The 19,127-nt window shown below is 38.7% G+C and overlaps 1 protein-coding gene across 17 annotated transcripts in view; it reads right to left on the reverse strand.

Annotated features, from left to right (window-relative positions):
• The window catches only part of LOC121643850 (receptor-type tyrosine-protein phosphatase F), a 181,148-nt gene that overhangs the window by 130,215 nt on the left and 31,806 nt on the right, over positions 1-19,127 (reverse strand). For 13 of the 17 annotated variants that reach the window (XM_041991423.1, XM_041991422.1, XM_041991421.1 and 10 more), the window contains exon 1: positions 7,218-7,529. The exons of the other annotated variants lie outside the window; for them this stretch is intronic. The gene's annotated coding sequence lies outside the window, so the exon portion shown is untranslated. Of the gene's footprint in view, positions 1-7,217; positions 7,530-19,127 lie in introns of those variants that run through there. 17 annotated transcript variants of the gene reach the window in all.

Below are 19,127 nucleotides of genomic sequence, written 5' to 3' on the forward strand. Positions count from 1 at the left end.
AATAAACAAGAATGAAATCAGGATGTTCCTTGGTTGTCTGTTGTGGTTACATTAGCTGGAAAGGTGGAGTCAGACCTTCTTTCCTCAACACCTGACCTCAGGCCACCTTTCAGGTAATGAGAAAGTATCTGGACACTGCATCTGTCGTCTGGAGGAAGAATCTGCTTCGTCCTCAATCTCTGTGTGGCAGGATGACAAGCAGGAGGAGTGAAGAACAACAGACGGATGAGGTCGTGAGCAGTACAATCGATTGCCAGCTGACTGGCAAGCTCTATTATACTGACAGGCCAGAGCCACAACACGCTGACCTGCACTTCACCAGTGTCCTCATTACTACCCATGAATCTCTCTCTGGGACCAATCTCCCTGGCTCACTCCCCACTCCAGCTCTGTCTTCCCTACAGTCTCCCTGGGAAAAGCATAGTATTGAAATTTTTTCCACCAGGCTGATAGATACATTTCAAAAGAGGCAAAAGCCACACCTAAGCCACTGCTCTATGGTTAATGTAGCATACCAGCAACAGATGCAGAATAAAGACAGCGTAGGATACAGAGCACTTTTCTTGAGGAAACTGCAGACTGGTTGTACATTTAATCTTGCGCTGTCTCAAAGAAATTTCAAGTGTCTGCAAGGAAAAGTCTCTACCATATTTAACACCTCACCCCCTTGTTATACTGAAATTCTCAGTCCTTGGTAGACTTATTTATACTCACTCCCCTACCCCACCTTCCTTTGCACAGATAGGATTTACCTGCAGCTGAGACAGCCTCCAGACTATCAATTACCACCGGAGTAGAGTTGCTGTTCTGTAGCCTGACTAACAAGACATACATACACATCACATAAAAGCATGCACAAGCTCTGCTTTTACATACAGATCTTTTGAACCTATCAACTTAAGAGAAAATCTGGGTTGTCTGAGTCATCCAATTTTACTGACTTACGAAATACTTTGACAATTCACTTAAATACAAAGACTTTCCAGCAAGAGCTCTGCTAGCGATTCAGTGCAAATATAAAATGTATTAAATCAAGCAAATTGATACTTTGAAGTCCTTCCAGTTGCTGGTTAATTCTAACTGAAGATGCCAGAGATGTAATCATGACAACATTCATTACTGCTATTCATAGAAAAAAAAAAGAAAAAAGTAAAACGAGGAAAAACAGGTTACTACAAATGTTACAAACGCCAGCTGAAAAATAGTCTAAAGCAGAATTAGAGCTATTACCAAACGTTTGGCCCAGTATGATAAAAGAAGGGAAGGCTGAGACAAAAACTGTAATGTAGTAAAATAACCAAAACCACAAACTTGGAGTCTTCAATTAATTTGTGTGGTCATGATGTTTGACTGGTTCCCAGTGTTCTGAAAACAGACATCTCCTAAATTCTACCTGACATGGCATCTCGCTTTCTGACAACGATTAGACTGAACACCGGCCGCTTCACATACAGGAAGACATGCAGGAACAGATCCTGTCACTCACCTCCCCAGATCCACCCTGACGCCTAAAGTGCCTCTGTCAGGTCAACAAACGAAAAGCCATCACAGCCACTGTTGCAGTCATCAAGTTGAAGTCACTCAGCAGACTGGTTAAATGCTCCCTTCCCAGGTCCTGTTTAACCTGGTTGAGCTGTTTTTGAGCTGATGGCGTTAAGTTTTGTCTCTCAGACTTACAGCTTTGTCAATCACAACAGGAACCAAATTCAGCAGATGACCTAAACTCAGTCCCGGAGCCAGGACACAGTCACAGGTCTCGCAATTGATTGTTGTGGGCGGGTCCTGTTTATCAAGTGAACTTTGAATTTCTGAGATAATAAATTCTAGAATAAAATTTCAATATCTGGCCCACATTGAAGCAAATTAGGTACATGATAACATTAAAAAACACATACTTTCCTCTTCTATGAAAAATATATCTTATGTCGACACGTAAAATTGGATCCAGCGGAAATCAGTTGTGACCCGACAGATTTAACAGAAAATACAACATATAATTTATGAATAACAAAGTCAGTCTAGTAATTCCAACCAATAATCAGACTTTAGTCAACTAATAAACAACATATTGTCTATGACCGAGTTCAGTTTATCAAAGAACCTAAACAGTGATATCATGAGAGATATATTCATCACCTCAACAAAACGTAGATGTTTTCATTATGATCTTGCAACTCAACAAATTTCTACATCTCAGTCAAAGAGGAACAGTGGAGGAATGCTCACTAACCTACACACAAGTTCATTTTAAAGAAAACCTAACATGCTAAAATACTGTTAATGAAAATGTAATTGAGGCTTACTACACTTTATAAGGAAGAGTCAGACTGTGTTTAATCCAGCTGCAGAAGTTGTCTCCAATGCGCACCTGCAGGAACTGATTCTAATTATGATGATTTAGTGCTACTTTCAAAATCATTGTAAAATAATTATAAATGATAATGATATTCAAAAGTATACAAATTAAAATAAAAAGACTAGTTCCTGGATGCAAGGGCCTGATTTACACATTGGGGATGGCCAATGCCCGGGTCTGCCTAAGCTAATATAAAAGTCTCGTATGGACTACAGACTACACTGGAGTTATGCTCAGTGTCTCTGTAGTCTATCCAGAAGGCCCCAAGCTTGTGAAGAAAGATCTGAGAAAGTGAACTTCTTTCAAGTGATGCATCGTGTCTAGTCATGGAAGTATCATGGTAATCATTAGGATATCTTATTTGGGTCAAAAAGCTAATAAATGTGCATTAACAATGAATTGAAATCTCCTTGTAAACATCTGAGGCGTTTGCAGCTCACCATCAAACAATATATCCACTAACCTCATGAGACACTGAGCTAGGGGATTTTATATTCTGTATCTAATAAGTGCAAAAATGTACAACCCATAATTTACCTCATTAAATTAAACTGTCTTATCAGCTATTTTTAAGGCATTTCCTTGATATAAATGGGACATTTAAATTTAATCTTCAAACACGGGCTGCAAAGGGGTTTCCGAAAGTATAAAGAAGAAACTGGTTATCCTACTCCCCCCCCCTGTCCTCAACCAGTTCTCCTGTTTTACTGTCAGCAAAGACAGCAGAGGCTCCCATGTTTACTAATGTAGAAGCAGCCACTTTATCAGGAAAGAGATTTGTAGGGAAGAGGTAGGGGATTAGCCATCAAATTACCAGGCAGACAGCATCCCTGCTCCAGGGTTGTGAAGCAGTAATCTCCAAGGCTGTAGGGGTGGGGATGGGGTGGGGGGTCCAGATAAAGGTTTGGGATTGGTACTGAGGAACTCCAAACTGCACAAGTTAACATAAAAGTGTGTTTCAAGTGTGCTTTTTTTGTACTGCAAATTCTCCCTTCACTTTTTTTTTTAATGGAAAACACTTTTTATAAGACCGGCCTACATTATTTCTTTTTTTAATGTTGTTGGGATATATGGTATCACTACACAGCCCAACACCCAACAGAGCAAGACTGTGGATTTGGGAAAGCTTTTAAAAAGGAATGCTGTAGCTAGGCAGGGCTGGTGGAATTAGATTTCAGTGGCCATGCCTGTGGTTCTTGTATTGTCACCTCACTGCCCTCGCTTAAACAAGCAGTGCTCTCCTCAGAGAAAACCCTCCGGACACAAGAATGTTTCATCAACGCCACAGCCCCTCAGCATCTTTACCAAGCCACAGTGGGCCAAGAGGCGCTGCATGGGCAGGCTATAAATAAGTCAGGCGCTATAATGAAACCAAATGAATCTCCATCCATCTTCCCAAAACATACCAGAAACCTCAGAACTCTGCAGGAAGAAGAGACACTGCCTCTGTTGGAGAGCAAACTATATGATGAACAAATTGTTATCATATTAAATACGTCGCACCATAAAACACAAAAGCTATACAAAGAGATGGAAGTTTGACTACATACAGACCAATGTAAGCCTTGCCAAGAGTGTGAAGGCTTATTATTCCATTAGAAGTGACATGAGTGGGTAGATAAAGGAAGGGACAGGAGGGTTGGTAAAGTAATGAAGTAGAATGTCAGGTTTGCGCGTGGCATTTGCAGAAATTGGAAGACTGAGCAAACAAGGATTCTGGTTAAGGCAGTGGGATAAAACGGCTACTTGATTATACATTCAGAACCCAGTACCAAATAAATGAAGCGTCAGTGTTGTTTCTTTAACTGCAAATAAGCATCACAGTTCCCTCTCATACTAAAGAAGAAAAGCTCAAGCTGCAACCTTACAATGCCTTTAATGGTAGTCCACAAGCAACCAAACTGACCCTCTTTTCCTTCATTCTAAAAATGTATCAGACAGATTTTAGTGGTATAAAATCAAGCAAAATAACAGCATCCTACTGGTAAATAAAATCAGTGATCCCCAGCCTCCTCCAGTTTTGAGAGAATAGCCTAATGTGTGGCAGAATATGTATTTTAAGCATAAGCTTTGGCTTCATCACACATAAAGACTGCAAAAAATTCAGCTGATCCTGGAAATGGAAGTAGTTTCAATCAATGTGGAGGTGTAATGGGATGATGCAGAATTGAAATGAGTTTTGTACAATGAGTGAAATGTCCTCCCTTAGAAAGCAAATTTCTGTTCCCATGGCTGTAATGCACAGACTTTCTGTTTTAAATGAAAGGTGCGAGGCAAGGAGCACATGGCTTTAGCTGCCCATACAAGATATTTTTGCAATAAGGAACACAATACAGTACACAATGTAAAAAAAAAAAATACTGCAAAAGACATGAAGTGTTTTGAATGCGATCTAACCTGTGAGCACTCTGATCTACATCAATTCCTTGTAAAGAGACAAAAAGCTAAAGCTGCATTGCTACAAATAAAAAAGCTTTTTACAGACCAATTTTAGTCATTACTTACTAGCAACAAAAATAACATCACCTCCCCCAAAATAAACTTGTCTTCTAATTTAGATTTACTCTCATGTCAAATCTTAATATGTGTTTAGGAAGCTTGTGTACAAGTCAAAAGACAGGCATAGACCTAGTTCAATCAAACAAGCTCTCTGCTTGGGGCAGCTGAAAAAAGTATTCTTGTCAAAACACTGATGATTGTAGTGGTAAAGATGCCCTTTTTTTCTAAACCTTCTCCTCAGCACCTGTCACAGTGAATGAGGCGCTGGATGGAAGAAAGAAGCATCACAACGAAAACCAGAAAGTGACTATCAGCACTGCCAACACATCACACGGCATTGGCCTCTGATTGACATCACACTTTATGCAGGATTTATCTGGAACACTTATAAGCTAAATAAACATGTTATTTCGTTGGAAAAAAAAGACTGACAGTTAGGTGTTATTATAAAACAACTACCTATAACTTTGTCAAAATGAGGCAACAATTTCTGACAATCCCTGACATGTAAGAAGCTAAAAAAAATCCCCCGTCTGCATTTTAAAACCAACACTTCAGATTCTGCATCAAAGATGTGAACTCATTAATCATATGATAAAAGCTAACAGGTTTTTACTTACAGTATGTTTCATAGACCAATGTCTGGCTCAACCGACACCGTCACCATCACAGACATTGATCTCTGATTGTAAGCAAATTCATTCATGTCCCAACTGGGATATAAGTGACTGAGCAGATCCATCATGTGTTAACAGGCCATTACACATCACCCAATTCACTGATGATGAGAAATCAAGTTCTATGGAAAATCCATATGCTCAGCCTATAATTACATGAGGAATTCAATCAGAGGGGTTGACTGATTGCACCTCATAGGGTAAAGAAGAAAAGATATCAGTCAAGTAAGCAAAGGATGTTATGTATATTTGTTCAGGAAATCTAATAAAGAACACCCATACAACAAACAACACTAGTTTTTTTTTTTTTCCTCAGGTAACATCTGAGACATCAACTAATGCTTCACTGGAATATAACTAGTGATAGAAACACTGAACACAGTTGTAAAAATGGAATGAAGGGTCAGTGGCCTGCATTGTGGAGGTGAAGGAGGACAACCTACAGGTCAAGCAGTGCAGACTGGGATTGGCTTTGTTTGCACAAATTACCCCAACTGACAGTTTTTTGTCTGTTCGTTTATGCTACTGAGCAGCTGAGCAGACATTTTAACAGCAACTTCAGGCTTGAGATTCAATACTTCTGGGTTTCCTTTCTGAATTGAGACAAACAGGATTGAGAAAAAAGTGGCTACCCTGACTTATTAACTGGAAATAAAACATTAACAATGAATAAATGAACAGGCTTTTTATGTTTAATGAAGATGAGAAACAACTTTGTACTGCAGTAAGGAAGACCTGTTTTGATGTCTAGATCTTTCAAAGGCTAAACAAAAGGGGACAAACATGTTGTCCTCATTATGTCTTTGGGAAAGTTTAAGGCAGCTTTGATGAAAAAAAGATATTTTAGAACTTTGTCCAAAAGTTGTATGTTGTAATAACAAAAAAAAAGGAAAAAAAATATCAGAGACGACATTTTAGCTGAAGGGGACAATAACGGCAGGTTAGTCTTTGTTAAAAAGAAGGTGGGAAAAATGTATTCACAAAGAAAAATGTGACATAGGATAAAGTTTATTGAGTCTGAGCCCCCCCGGAGAAAAAAAAGGAAAAAAAACTAAATTAATAATTTATGACTTCCAAAAACTCTCCTCTACAATTATCTGGGATTGTAGTTAACTGAAATTTTACCCTCTAAATTGCCTGTGGCGATAAAAACAACTGGAAAAACAGGTTGTTAGCCTGAGTGTAAGCCTAATGCAGTAGAACGGTAGGGTGCCTCACCTAAGCAGCGGTAGCTAGGGGACATTCTATGGCCCTTCTATTCAAAGTCCTCTGAATACGTAGGGGAGGGCTTGCACCAGACAAGGCAATTTGCCAGAGAGCCAGCCAATAGAGCCGAGCCAAGACGAGGTTAAACTATTGTTTTGGCTTCACAAGCAAGAGTGAGCAAGGACAAAAGTAAAGGAGACAAAAGAGTAGTAAGAAAATACATGACCACTCAAGTGTAACACATCAACTTATTTTGTTACTTTTATTATAAAAGGTAAGTTGTGAAAGGCTATCGGGAGACAAAAAGAAAAAAAAAAGCCCCAAAAAAACAACTTGGATATGTGGGGAATAAAGTTCAGACCAACTCGGAAAAGTCAAGTGACTTACAAAAATGGCACCTGTGCCTCACTTGTTTTTAGAAAGAAAACAACTTTTATAATCTTAATAGCTTTTAATAAGTTCTGATAACTGAAACTTACCCATACATGCTAAGTAAGTCCACTTATAAAGAAATCCTTTTCATTCCTTTTGTACTGTGAGGCACTTATTCCAGAAAGAGAGAGTATCCAAATCCTAGAGAAGAAAATCCAGCAGTATCCACAAAAGATTATCCCTGAGTGATGTCTTATGAAAAAATGGGAGAGAAAGAAAGCTGTCCCCAGTCCCTCCTCAGTTATTCCATTCACAGCTTTTTATTAAACCAGCGGAACTGTCTTGGCTCTGCAGCGACTGGTTTCCAGCTGTGGCTGTGGAGCTGTGCGGTGGCTTGGGGAGAGATCCTTCAGAGGCAACGCTTGTTCACACACTGAGTGTGGTGTTCAGGGACGGTCCGGGAGAAGCCAAACCCACCATGTGATGTCACCGGTGTCAAATTTCAATGTGAGGAGGAAGGAGGTTGTAGGGTTTTACCTTTTTAAACTGTGACACAAAAAAACATTTTTTTTTGTTTCACTTCTAAAACGAAAAGAAAAGAAAGGTCAGAGGTACACGTGATGTTATGTGCACCTTAGAGACTCCATTATGTCTTATCTGCTGGCCAGCTTCCAGGGAGAGTCTGTGACCTAATGGAAGCTAAAGCAGGTTAATGATACACCTAGAAAAATATCCCCACTGCTTTTAAATGAACTTCCTGCATGTGTTTCCGATTCAATTTTCTGTACCATTATTACTGAAACTTACGGGGCTAACAAAACATGACCTTGAAATATATAATTTGTGTTTATTTAAGGCCAGCAACATGTTGGAAGGATAATGAAAACTGCTTCAAAAATAATTTGGCCTTCTTTCTTTATCTTAAGAAAAAGTAAGGGGTTGGTGGGGATAAATATGCAAAATCCTCATTCTTAAATCAGCAAGGAGTTTACTACACACAAACAAGTATACACAAACACACTGTTTCTCATTCCCTCCGGTCAAACTCTGCTAGCCATGGAGCTAATCATCCACAACAGATGTTCAGAAATGTTCAGTCGGATTTATGACGGAGCTCAGAGGAACAGCCAAGTCAGCCTCTGGTGCTGTTTTTCTTTTCCGTCCTACAAGGACAAGGGATTGCACCGAGAGAGGATGTCAGCACAACAATTCTCCCCCCACCCCACCCTTAAAACATTTCCCTAGCGCCCCGAGATTCACCATCCGAGACGACTGTGCCTTAATAGATCACAGCCTAGGGACCTTGGGGAGAGTTTTGCTCATTTATCCCCATAATACTGTGTGGACTGTAACTTGCAGCAATGCTTCGGCTATGTTTCGCCCTCCACATAATGATTTTTTTATGTATCAGTGACAGTGCTGACATGGCAACCCACCTAGACTGAGACAAATAGTTTTGTCGTGATATATAACATTGTGTTCCACTACTAATCAAACCATGCATACATAATAACCGGTATCCTCAGACAGAGTAAATAAACTGTAATTTAATATGCAATTCATATTAACCTGAATAGGGCAGTAACTTAAAAACACTGGCATAACAAAACCATTCAAACTAAGATTCAAACAGGCACTCGTCAAGGTTTCAGCTAAGAGCAGCTCTGCCGAATCTGTTCATGAATAAACTCTGCTGAGGAAAATGGCGATTTGCAATGTGTTCTACATTTCTGTGATTTTTCACTTTGTTGTTAACAATGGGAGACAGTCTGCTTTAACTGGAGCCTGCAGATCTGTGCACACAACAGACTTTTCAGCAAGGAGAGAGAGAGAGAGAGTTGTTTTGTCTTTAATATTCTTTCTAGTTTAGAACAAATGGGATGTGGGTCATCTAATTAAAAAGTCATTTCAACAACCAAAAATATATTCAAGCTGCATTTGCTGCAATAATGTTAGAAGAAAATGGGATGTTGAGGATGCACTGTGAATTGAAACTTCCTACGTTCAAACTAAAAAATAAAAAGAAAAAAAAAAAGGAAATCATTCAATCTGGACATTTTGGAAACCTTTCATTTCATTACAAACTCAAGAGAGCTTGAAGGAACCTTCAGGAGAATAAAGACTACACCCACACACACCCGAGGAGAGAGAGAGAGGAAAAAAAGTATATTTGTGGGTGTAAAGTGTGCCAAATCAAAGTCACATGAATCTGAAATGAAATCGCTGAACAAACTGCACTGCAGTAAAAGATGGAAGTAAAGATTATTGGCTGGTGGTCCTAAAAGCAGAGAGGAAGATAAAATGTGGCAGTCGTTTCATTTCGAGTGTAATCCCATTTCAGTGAAATGTAAAACTCCAAACGCAGATGGCTCTTGGGCAGTATCCAGTTAAAAACTGTTGCTTAAAGTGAGGTATTGTGGCTCAGGCTGTTCTAGAACTGCCCCCCCTCCAAAATCTTGAATGGAGTTGGTAACAACACCCCCCACCACCAACATTGTTACAACCACCCATCCCCCAGTCATTTCATTAGATGTAAGGAAAGTTGACAACCTCTTAAATCTGAAGCAGCTTTTCATTGATTTAGGGCTAGCCAACAAACAATACCCACTTATCTGTAGGAAAATCTAGATTTTGTGACATACCTGTTTTCTTTTTGTTTGTTTTGGGTTCTATTTTGGTTTTATTTTATTAAGTTGTGCAAGGTTTGTTTTGTAGCCCGAGGGTTAAAGAACACATCAAACTACAGATACTCAGCTCTTCTGTGGTAGCTACAATCTTCAGGTCGGGTGGTGCTGCCTGTGTTAAAATGGGCTGAATCGCATTGGCCCAGGGCTTTATCAGTATAACTGTCTGCACCAAGTCTGTAAAAACATTTAGCAAACTTCTCTTAAGCCTCTGGGTTAGAAAATAGGTTTCTTGCCGTCGGTCAACCAAAGCAACGACTGAATGAATGATCGTTGCTTTGGAAAAAATATGCTGCATTTGCTGCATTTTGAGTCTACAGTCGTCCAAAAACATATCAATAAATGTGATGCATTATCTAAAATAATACAATTCTAAAACTCCTTGTAAAAGAATCCAAATAGATGTGCATTACTTCCTCATCCATAGGGGACACTGTCAAACACAATCCTGGCTGCAGGCCAGTGAAAAAATGCTGACCTGTGTCATAAACACTGAGCTGTGAAAGTCAGTGTGCTGCTGCTGATGGGCTCTTTAGACCCGCACTATGTCATCATGTCCAGAAGCACAGCTGGGCAACACCTGTTAGTTTTGCATTCCCAGGCAATTCACAGTGTACTGACGCTTGATTACTGCCACCAGTTTGTTAGCTAATTCACTTCCACACTGCAGTTGTGGGATTCATATAACACACATGGACCATATTGAATCTCACAAAGATGGGTTTAGCATATTTACATATCGTAAAGTAACATTTAACCTCATTCTGTGATTCAAGATGAGTTACAGGGGTAAGTTTAGGCCAAGCAAGAAGTATAACAAATACATAATTATATCTAAATACAGTATAGTTTTCTTGGTGCAAGTCACCAAATTATAATGAATTTATTGAGGGATTAAAATGTGCAGTGTTTTTACAGTTTCTAGTTAACAAAAAAAAGCTATCAACATTGCAAAACCGTATCCATCATCTGCCACATAAAAAAGACTGAAAATGGGCTTTTGAGCGTTGTACTTTTGCTCAACACTCGTCAAGGACACACTGTTGGGCCTGATTTTTTTTTTTCTGTCTGCAGATAACACTGGCTCCAGCACTGAGAGCGAAGTTGATGGTAAAAAAGCGACAGGAGGTGTAAAAAAATACAAGGACATAAGAAAAAAAGAGAGCACAGAAAAAAAAAACAGATAAGACTGTGTTTTAATGACTCTGACCTTCAGTGAGAGCTGACATGTGTACGTGCCTGTAAAGATACTGTATGTGTCCACATATATGGAGCATGCAAATTTCAAGTCCCTGTGCCTCAACACTCAACAAGTGTTCACAGAGGAGGTGGTGGCTGTGTCTGCATGCCTTCACTGACTTGTGAATTGAGAGTATAAAAAAGGCTAAGACTAGAAAGGTAGAAGCAATAGAAGAAGGGGACCTGCATTGCTTGTTCTGGTTGAAAATGAGCGCTCTCCATTACACTTTGTTGTCGACAATTGGCAGGGCACACTCTCGAAGGGAAGAAACCGAGCATGCCTCTGAAAGCATGAGACAAATCATTTTTATCTGGGACCCCGGCGGGTATTGACAAACTGAGGATGCATTTAGATAGCCCAATTAAAATGGGGAAATGAAGCAACATTGAAGCACTTTACAGCATGGTGCCCTCTCTCTGCCCTCGGGAGGGGGGAGGGGGCACCCTGTGCACCATGGGCCTCTCTGGTGACAGTCTTCCTCACAAACTATCCTCAGTGACAGAGTAAGAAGGTGGCAGGGAAAACAGAGCAGCGGGTGGCTTAGAGAAGTCCCTTTGAGGTGAAATATGGAATATGGGAAGTGGTAAAGTTTGTGAGAGGGAAAATGGAGCCAAAGTGACATTAGATCATTTATATTGTTTCGACTTGCATGCCTAATTTTTTTACATAGTGCTCTTGGGAGGTAATAGTGGCAGCTTTAGCACAGACAAGGTCCTCAAAGGTATATAAGCAGGGTCAAAACCAGCCAGAAAGACTAGGTACTCAATACGTCTCTGTAAATTGTTCATTAAACTGGCAATCAGTGATTTGGCAGCCGGCTCCATGTATTTAAATTTGCTTTAGCAGGTGACCTTTAACGTCATCCACTTTTTCACACTGTCTTCCTCACCCGAGAACAATTCCCACTAGTTTTAAGTTTCAGACAACTATTTGTCTCTTTGATCAATGATCATTTCACCGAGATTACAGTCAGGCGCATTTTTCAAAAAGATATCTCGGCAGTGGCATCCACACAAAAAATTCCATTCATCAGACCCCTTCAAGTGTGTTAAAAGGTTACAAGACCAGGATATCTTATGATGTCTCACCTTCTGTGTGGGTGGAGTGAGAGTGATAGCAAAAGCTGCCAACTTGGTCCTTCAATGCAGAAAAAGTCAGCGCAGAGAAAGAGAAATGCTGTGACCAGCTGTTCAGCAGCATTACACTTCACAGGCTGTATTCAACAGATCCACAAGCTGTTTCAATGACTCCTGTTTTGCGAGGCAGTGAAAAACTAATCTCATTGCCTCTTTTAAGTATTTCTTACTGAATGTTTGTAAGTCATAAATTTGAATTTGTCTGCTACATGCTACAGTCATTTTTGTACTGCTTTTTGTTAAATGAAGCCTGTGATTTACATTTGGCCATCAGGGAACTGAGAAAGCTGCAGCCGTGCAAAGGTTTATGCACATCCTAACCATGAAATGCAAAAATTCTCCTTTTTGTGTGTTGTTGGTGCTTTTTTTTTAAACCAGATATTCCCTGTGAGATGGAACAAAAAGGCAGATGCAGCTTAAAAACCGGCATTGCAACAAGTATAAGTCTTGCATATGAGCATGTAATATTTGATAGAATAGTTTCTGCAGTAGCTCAGATGGAGCAAGTACGCTATGTGCTGAGACTTTGACAAATTGGTAGAGCTTTCCGTGAGAGGTTTCTAATAAAAGCCCCACAGAGCAGTCTCTTCTAACCAGAGGACACTACATTTTGTCTCTGGCAAGTCAGACATCCAGATGCTTTCCTTCAATAAATTTCTGACTCAAATAGAAGGCAAGGTGGAACAGCAGCACTCAAGAAGTGGCCAGAATGACTAAAGTGTAAAAGTGTTGTTTTCTGATGCACTTAAAGCTTCATGATGTTGGTGCTAAAATGTTCCGACCTACAGAGGCAACAGATGTGTTTTTTTAAATAAAGCATTTCATTGTCTTACAAATTTGCCTTTGGCATGTAGGAAGAAAACAACCTGGACACAAAGGGATATATTAAAAAATAAAAATAGATTTCAACATCATAATAGCTCCCATAACGAAAGCTTAGTTTGCAACCAAGTTCAAAAGAAAGGAGACAAGAAAATATCTGCCTGAAAATTGAGAGTTAAATTCGTGCATGTATAACTAATAATGGACTATTCGCTCACGGCTTTGAAATATTTAAATAAATAGTTTAACAGATGATAAAAGTGTCATGAGGGGTGTCAAAAGTATTACAATGAAGTGTCAGATGTAGACTGCAACAAAACATAATTTGCATTGCAATCTTATCTGCATTGCAAAAGAAAGCTCAATTCTCGTATGAAGTTTTTTCCCCCCTCACATATAGTGATACTTTAAAACTGAAACAGAATCCATCGACCATGATTTAACCTTTTTTCTTTATTTGCTAAATCCACACCAGCTATCTTCTTCACTTTATCAGTGGGTAAAATCTGAAAATGTGTGGCGTATAAATAAAAAATCTCCAATTCATCCAAACACATACATAGCATGCATGAGCACCCCCACACCATCATCACCACCACACACACACCCTCCTTTCAACAGATGAAAAGCCTGTCAAATGAAAGAGTAATCCATCACTTGTGCCATTTTGCATTTGCAGGGTCGCTCTCTTCAACAATGGCTTGACTGACAGGGAAAGATAAGGACCCTCTGTTGACCAAGACAATGGCAACATCATCATTCTGTAGCTAAAAGAACAGAAATATAAGTTGGTTTTTGGTTTTGAAATTAGCATTTGACATCTACGAGTCAATTTATTGATGTTAAATAGCCAAATAAAAGAAAAAAAAAAGAGTTTTTTGAAGTAATTTAATACTGAAGTAGTGCCCATATAACCACTGAATTATCCTGTATATTAAATGTTCATTACACTTTGTCTAGACCAAACAACTGACCAAAGCTTAATGGAAATCTAAGTCTATGTCACAATTTACCAGAAATCTCAGTGCTTTTCTCTTCATTAACCATTCATCGCTGGGAGTAACAAATGGACTTCAACTAACTAGAAAGCTATGGCAAAATAATTAAGGAAATTAAATATTCAACATAAAACTTCTTATTATAGCATCAGTGCCTCATAAATTTGTAGCGAATAAATGAGTGGATTAATTTGGGTGCTAATGGAGAAGAAAGCCAGTCATTTCCCTTTGTTCCCATTCAGCTTCATTTAGTCCTCTAAAAGTCACACCTACTTATCTCTGGGATTTCTAGCCCATGGTGCGTGAGGCGAACTGAGCTCAGGGCATTGGTCTTCATCGCTGTAAAATATGATTCTGTGTCCAAGGAGCAAGCTAATAATGACAAAGATCTGGGCTTAAGTGCTCCAGGTAGAGTGTTTTTTTTTAATGTCCTAACCTTTCTGCTGTTTTCTAGCTTTTGATGGGGGAGTTTTTCTAAATGTTTTAGAGCTAAAGTGTAGGATTGTGACAGGCCAAAAAAAAGAAAGAAAAAAAGAAAAGCCCGCATTTTCATTCATTCCCGGGGACTTAAGGAAATGTAGGCACATCCCTTAAAGTACATATCTACCTAATAAAGACTTTTTCCAGCTTTATCTTGTAAACTTGTCAATTTACTAATATTTAACTTGTTTTAGAATATATTTGTAAGAGCACTAAAATGCGGAAAAGAATGTCTTCCCAAAACCTCTCACTTATATTTTTGCCTTCAACACAATGTCAAAGCTTAGTAGGACCTCTGTGACTGGGACAGTCAAATCAAGCCGACTATAAGGAAGCTCTCTAAGTCCAGGCGGGTCATGTGAGGCAAAAACCTAAAGGTGTCACTGACGAAAATGGATAGAAACACTTCATGTATTTAACATCAAAAGCAAAAGATCCAAAATCAGCCGTTCTTTAAGTTATGCATTATTTTACATATTATTTTCTTTCCCTTAAAAAACAAAGCTTATCCGCTCCCTCTGAGGACATAAAGATTGGTTCATCTCATTGCACTTCACTTTTATCAACAATCAATCATCCAGCCCACTTAGAACTTGTTGCAGGCATTGATCTGCTTCCACATGTATAAACAAATCAATGCCACAAAGGGAGTTACAAAACTTGTCAAACAAATTACATTATTTTATAGGTTTCCGTCGAGTTAAAATAATCATTAAAAAATGTTGGTTTTTTTTTTTGCCATCACAGTATATACATTGGGAGTGGCAAATGGATCTGCATTCCTAGAGGTACTAAAATTCCATTAAGGCTCCCCACTGTCTGATGTGTGGCATAAAGTGGGCCACCATGTTGGTCACACTGAAGCACACTTAAACAAGCCCACTTTCCCAGCCTGAAATCAAATATTTCAGGCAGGGGTCAAAGCCATACAGTAGGTCACGTATTGCTACCCAGTAAACACAGCATGCCATCATGGTCACAGATCAGACTTTAAGAGGTGCAGCATGCTTTAAATTTAGACAGCTGAAAAGGTACAGCCGCTCCTTGTTCCACAATTTGATCTCTCTGCTCTGAACCATGCAGCTGGTCCCATCGGAAAACCCCAAACTGAAGTGGTAGTGAACCGTGATGCAATTTTCCCCACCATCTCCTGATGCATTTTGCCTGCTTTTAAAACAGCTCCCTGCCAGGAAAATGTTCAGATCACTTTTGATCTTTTTAATAAACTTTGCCACTGCGCTTATCTCTGACGATATTAAAAAGAGCAGTGTGATGCACAAATGCTACCTCTCTGTCACTGTGTGACATTGGGCCTGGTTACACTTGTCTTTTCAATTTGACCTTTACATTTCAATGTGGCAAAGCTAAAAACATCTGACCACGCTGATCCTTCCAAATTTGTCTTTTAAATGCAAACTGCGTGCATCGATCTATAGCAACATCTGCATCCTTAAGATACTTTTAATAACTGTCCTCACTACACAAAGTGTGCAATTAAAACCATGACCATCCTATAACAATGTGAACATATCTAACCTCCCTTTGCACTTTACGTTTCCATAACCAATTTTAAGTCTCACTTTCCAATACAGATTGGTACCATTAGCTAATTGCATGATATTTACATTCATGCTGGGTTTCTGTTTGCACACTGAACTGGCAATACTATATTTTGCCACAGGAAAGATAGGGTGGAAGTAAAAAGCAGGAACAGCCTTTAGCTAAATGTAAAATAGAAACAAACATGCAACGTCAAAAACTCACTAAGTTATATCAAAGTATTCAGGTGGTGTTCATTTCATGTATATTGTTTCAGCTCAAATACTTCATAGGTGTAAAGTAATTAGTGTCCACCCAAAGTATATATATATTTTTGTTTTTGTTCTGCAAATTGAGTCATGGGTACCTACAACCTAAATTTGTGTGTCCTCTTACAGTATCTCACACACAGCAGCTAATAAAGTGTAAAATTCTGCTAAAGTGTTGATTCTTTTTCTGGATTCAATAACACAAAGGCTACCATTTGCAAACAAAGGAGTAAAATCCAATCAATACACATTATTGGCTCAGCGAGAGCCAGGATTTGAAAGAAAACAAAGAATTTGTCTAGAGGGAAATCCTTTGAACTCTGAGATCTGAAACTAACATTTCCTGTTAACTCTCCTGCAAACCTTTCATTCATAATTAATAGCAAACAGACTACAATTTGCAGACAAAAAAGCTAAATGACATCAGCCTTCCATGAGAACAGCACCCTGTTTAGGATGTAAGTAATCAGAAAAGACAAGAAATTACCAAAAAAAAAAAAAAAAAAAAAAAAAAAAAAACATGGTGTGATCTGTTAAGTCTGAAGGGGAAATGCTCTGTATACATTTCCAAAATGTGAGAGGATAGTAAAAAAAATTCCTATAACAGAAGTTGGAGTGTGACTAATGGGTGGTGAAAGAGCTGGTCGGTAACCTGAACTTCAAAATAATCTTGCTCAAGTCTCCATGGCCACGATGTGGGAGCAGTGAGCGGGTGGGGGTTGACAAGGGGAATGGAGGACCACCTGCACATCCAGCAGAGCCAGCCCTGTACTGGCACCACCATTTGTTACGCTCTAGATTCCCATTACTTCAGAGCTAGGTCAGCTGGGAAATCCATCTACTGGTGTCATGTTTATCAAACTTCTATGCAAACTGTAAAGATGGGAAAGCGGGCACAAGGACCATGGTGATGGAAGAAAAGGAGGTCTTCTGAGATCTTTCAGTGTGAGAACATATGCAAGCACACCCATTTTAACTTTAGTTAAAACTGTAATTACCGCCTTCTGGTTGCACACCTCTTCGTAACACACACAGTTCTTGCTGTTTATGACTAAATAAGAGGCATGAACTACATTTTTGCTAAACATTATGATATCACATTTAAGTAACCTTATCCCATTATATGTTCTATATGTTATAACTTCTGCAGTTATGGCCAATAAACCTGTTTTGTTCACTTAAAACATTCATGTTGACTAGCTTTGAACCAAGTTATTTATAAGATGTTACATTTCACACACTAATGGAGTTATTTTTACTTTTGAAGACCAAAAACTGATCAGTTCATCCCTGACAGGAAGTTAATATTTGTACCAAATCTGAGGAATTTGACTTAAGGTATCTCTAAAATAGCACATCCATGAGAGTGGGATGGACCTACAGAATAACAGACAGCTTGAAAACGTAACACCATGGGACATGGCTGTCACAAGCATAGAGGCATTTAAAAAAAAATAAATAAAAAAAAGAACAGGGAGAAGCCTTATTTACGAGGCTCAAGAGTAAAATAACTCTGCCTTATATGCATGTAAACCAGCGGAAGTAAGCTTTATGTCAGCCCTAAATTAAATTAACACTTGACACACAGTGAAAGCTGCAAACTGAGGTGCTGTTTTTTAGAGGGCAGAAATTATCGACTTTGGTTTAAATGGCAGCTGAGAAAGTCTGCTTCAAGTGGAAAGGACTTCAGCCTCCAGTGGGTTCAACCAATGAACCTATAACAGTGGAAAATTAAACTTAATTAGACTGGATAAACTTGCAATGAACTTTTTTTTTTATTTATCCAATTTTTTTTTTTACTTTTTCTGACATTTAGAATGAACAGTAAATCTGACAATGAACTAAATGTTTAATTATCAGGAAAAGTAATTGCTGCGGAATTAAGTCTTAGTTTATCTAAAAGTACATTTTAACTTATTTCAAATTACAGGAAAAAAAAAAAACAAAGAACTGGAGCCAGATTATTATATGGAAATCAATTTTGAGGGGGTCAAAACTGGCTGCATATGCAAATTTTAGTGACAGACATAGCTGAAATGTAATATTACATCTTTTTTTAGACTCCTAAATGACTGGAAAACATGGCTAAAAGAAAGTTTTTCCTACCTAAAGGCTTGTCCTTCCACGATTCTCTGTATCAATAATACTGACACCTGCACAAGACACTCTTTAAGAGACCCAGTCAGTCTGCATTGCTGTGAAATAAATAAATGAGAACTGACAATCCTTGTGATAGCCCATATATCCTCATGAACAGGATACATCCTCCTCTACTCTGTCTAGCCCCTGTGGATTTTACCCAGAATCCAGGTGGCTTTGTTTCCCACAACTAATGACACAGCTGAGATGAAAGGAGCACCTCCCAAAAGGTATAAAAATAGTTTAGAGTTAATTGAAGGTTTTTGCAAAATCTGAAAAAGACAATGAGCGTGTTCTGTAACTACAGTTAAAATCTGAATCTGAAAGCAGTAGCACTGAGAACTTGAACTACTCTGTCAGGAGCTGAAACAGACCTTGAAGAGCGTAAAAATTGTATTAGTTGCAACAATGTAAGGCTCCCAGTGGGATTTTATACCAGACATGAGGGAAAGAACAAGGATGTGATCAAAATTAATTTAACTGTAACAGTAATTACATTTGAAAGACATTTTTCCAGTGAAAGTTTAAACAAAGGTCTGTTATGTTAGCAAATTACCATGACAACATGTTGACATCATTTAATTTAAATAAACTTATCAGTATTTTAAGCTATGAAAGTAGGCATTTATACATTCAGGCATTTTGTGCTCTTGAGCTGAATCAAATTGATTTCAGATCTATCATCTGAAGATTTTTTCACATTTTCCATG

Source organism: Melanotaenia boesemani, chromosome 8 (genome assembly GCF_017639745.1).
Source record: "Melanotaenia boesemani isolate fMelBoe1 chromosome 8, fMelBoe1.pri, whole genome shotgun sequence".
Lineage (NCBI taxonomy): Eukaryota > Metazoa > Chordata > Actinopteri > Atheriniformes > Melanotaeniidae > Melanotaenia > Melanotaenia boesemani.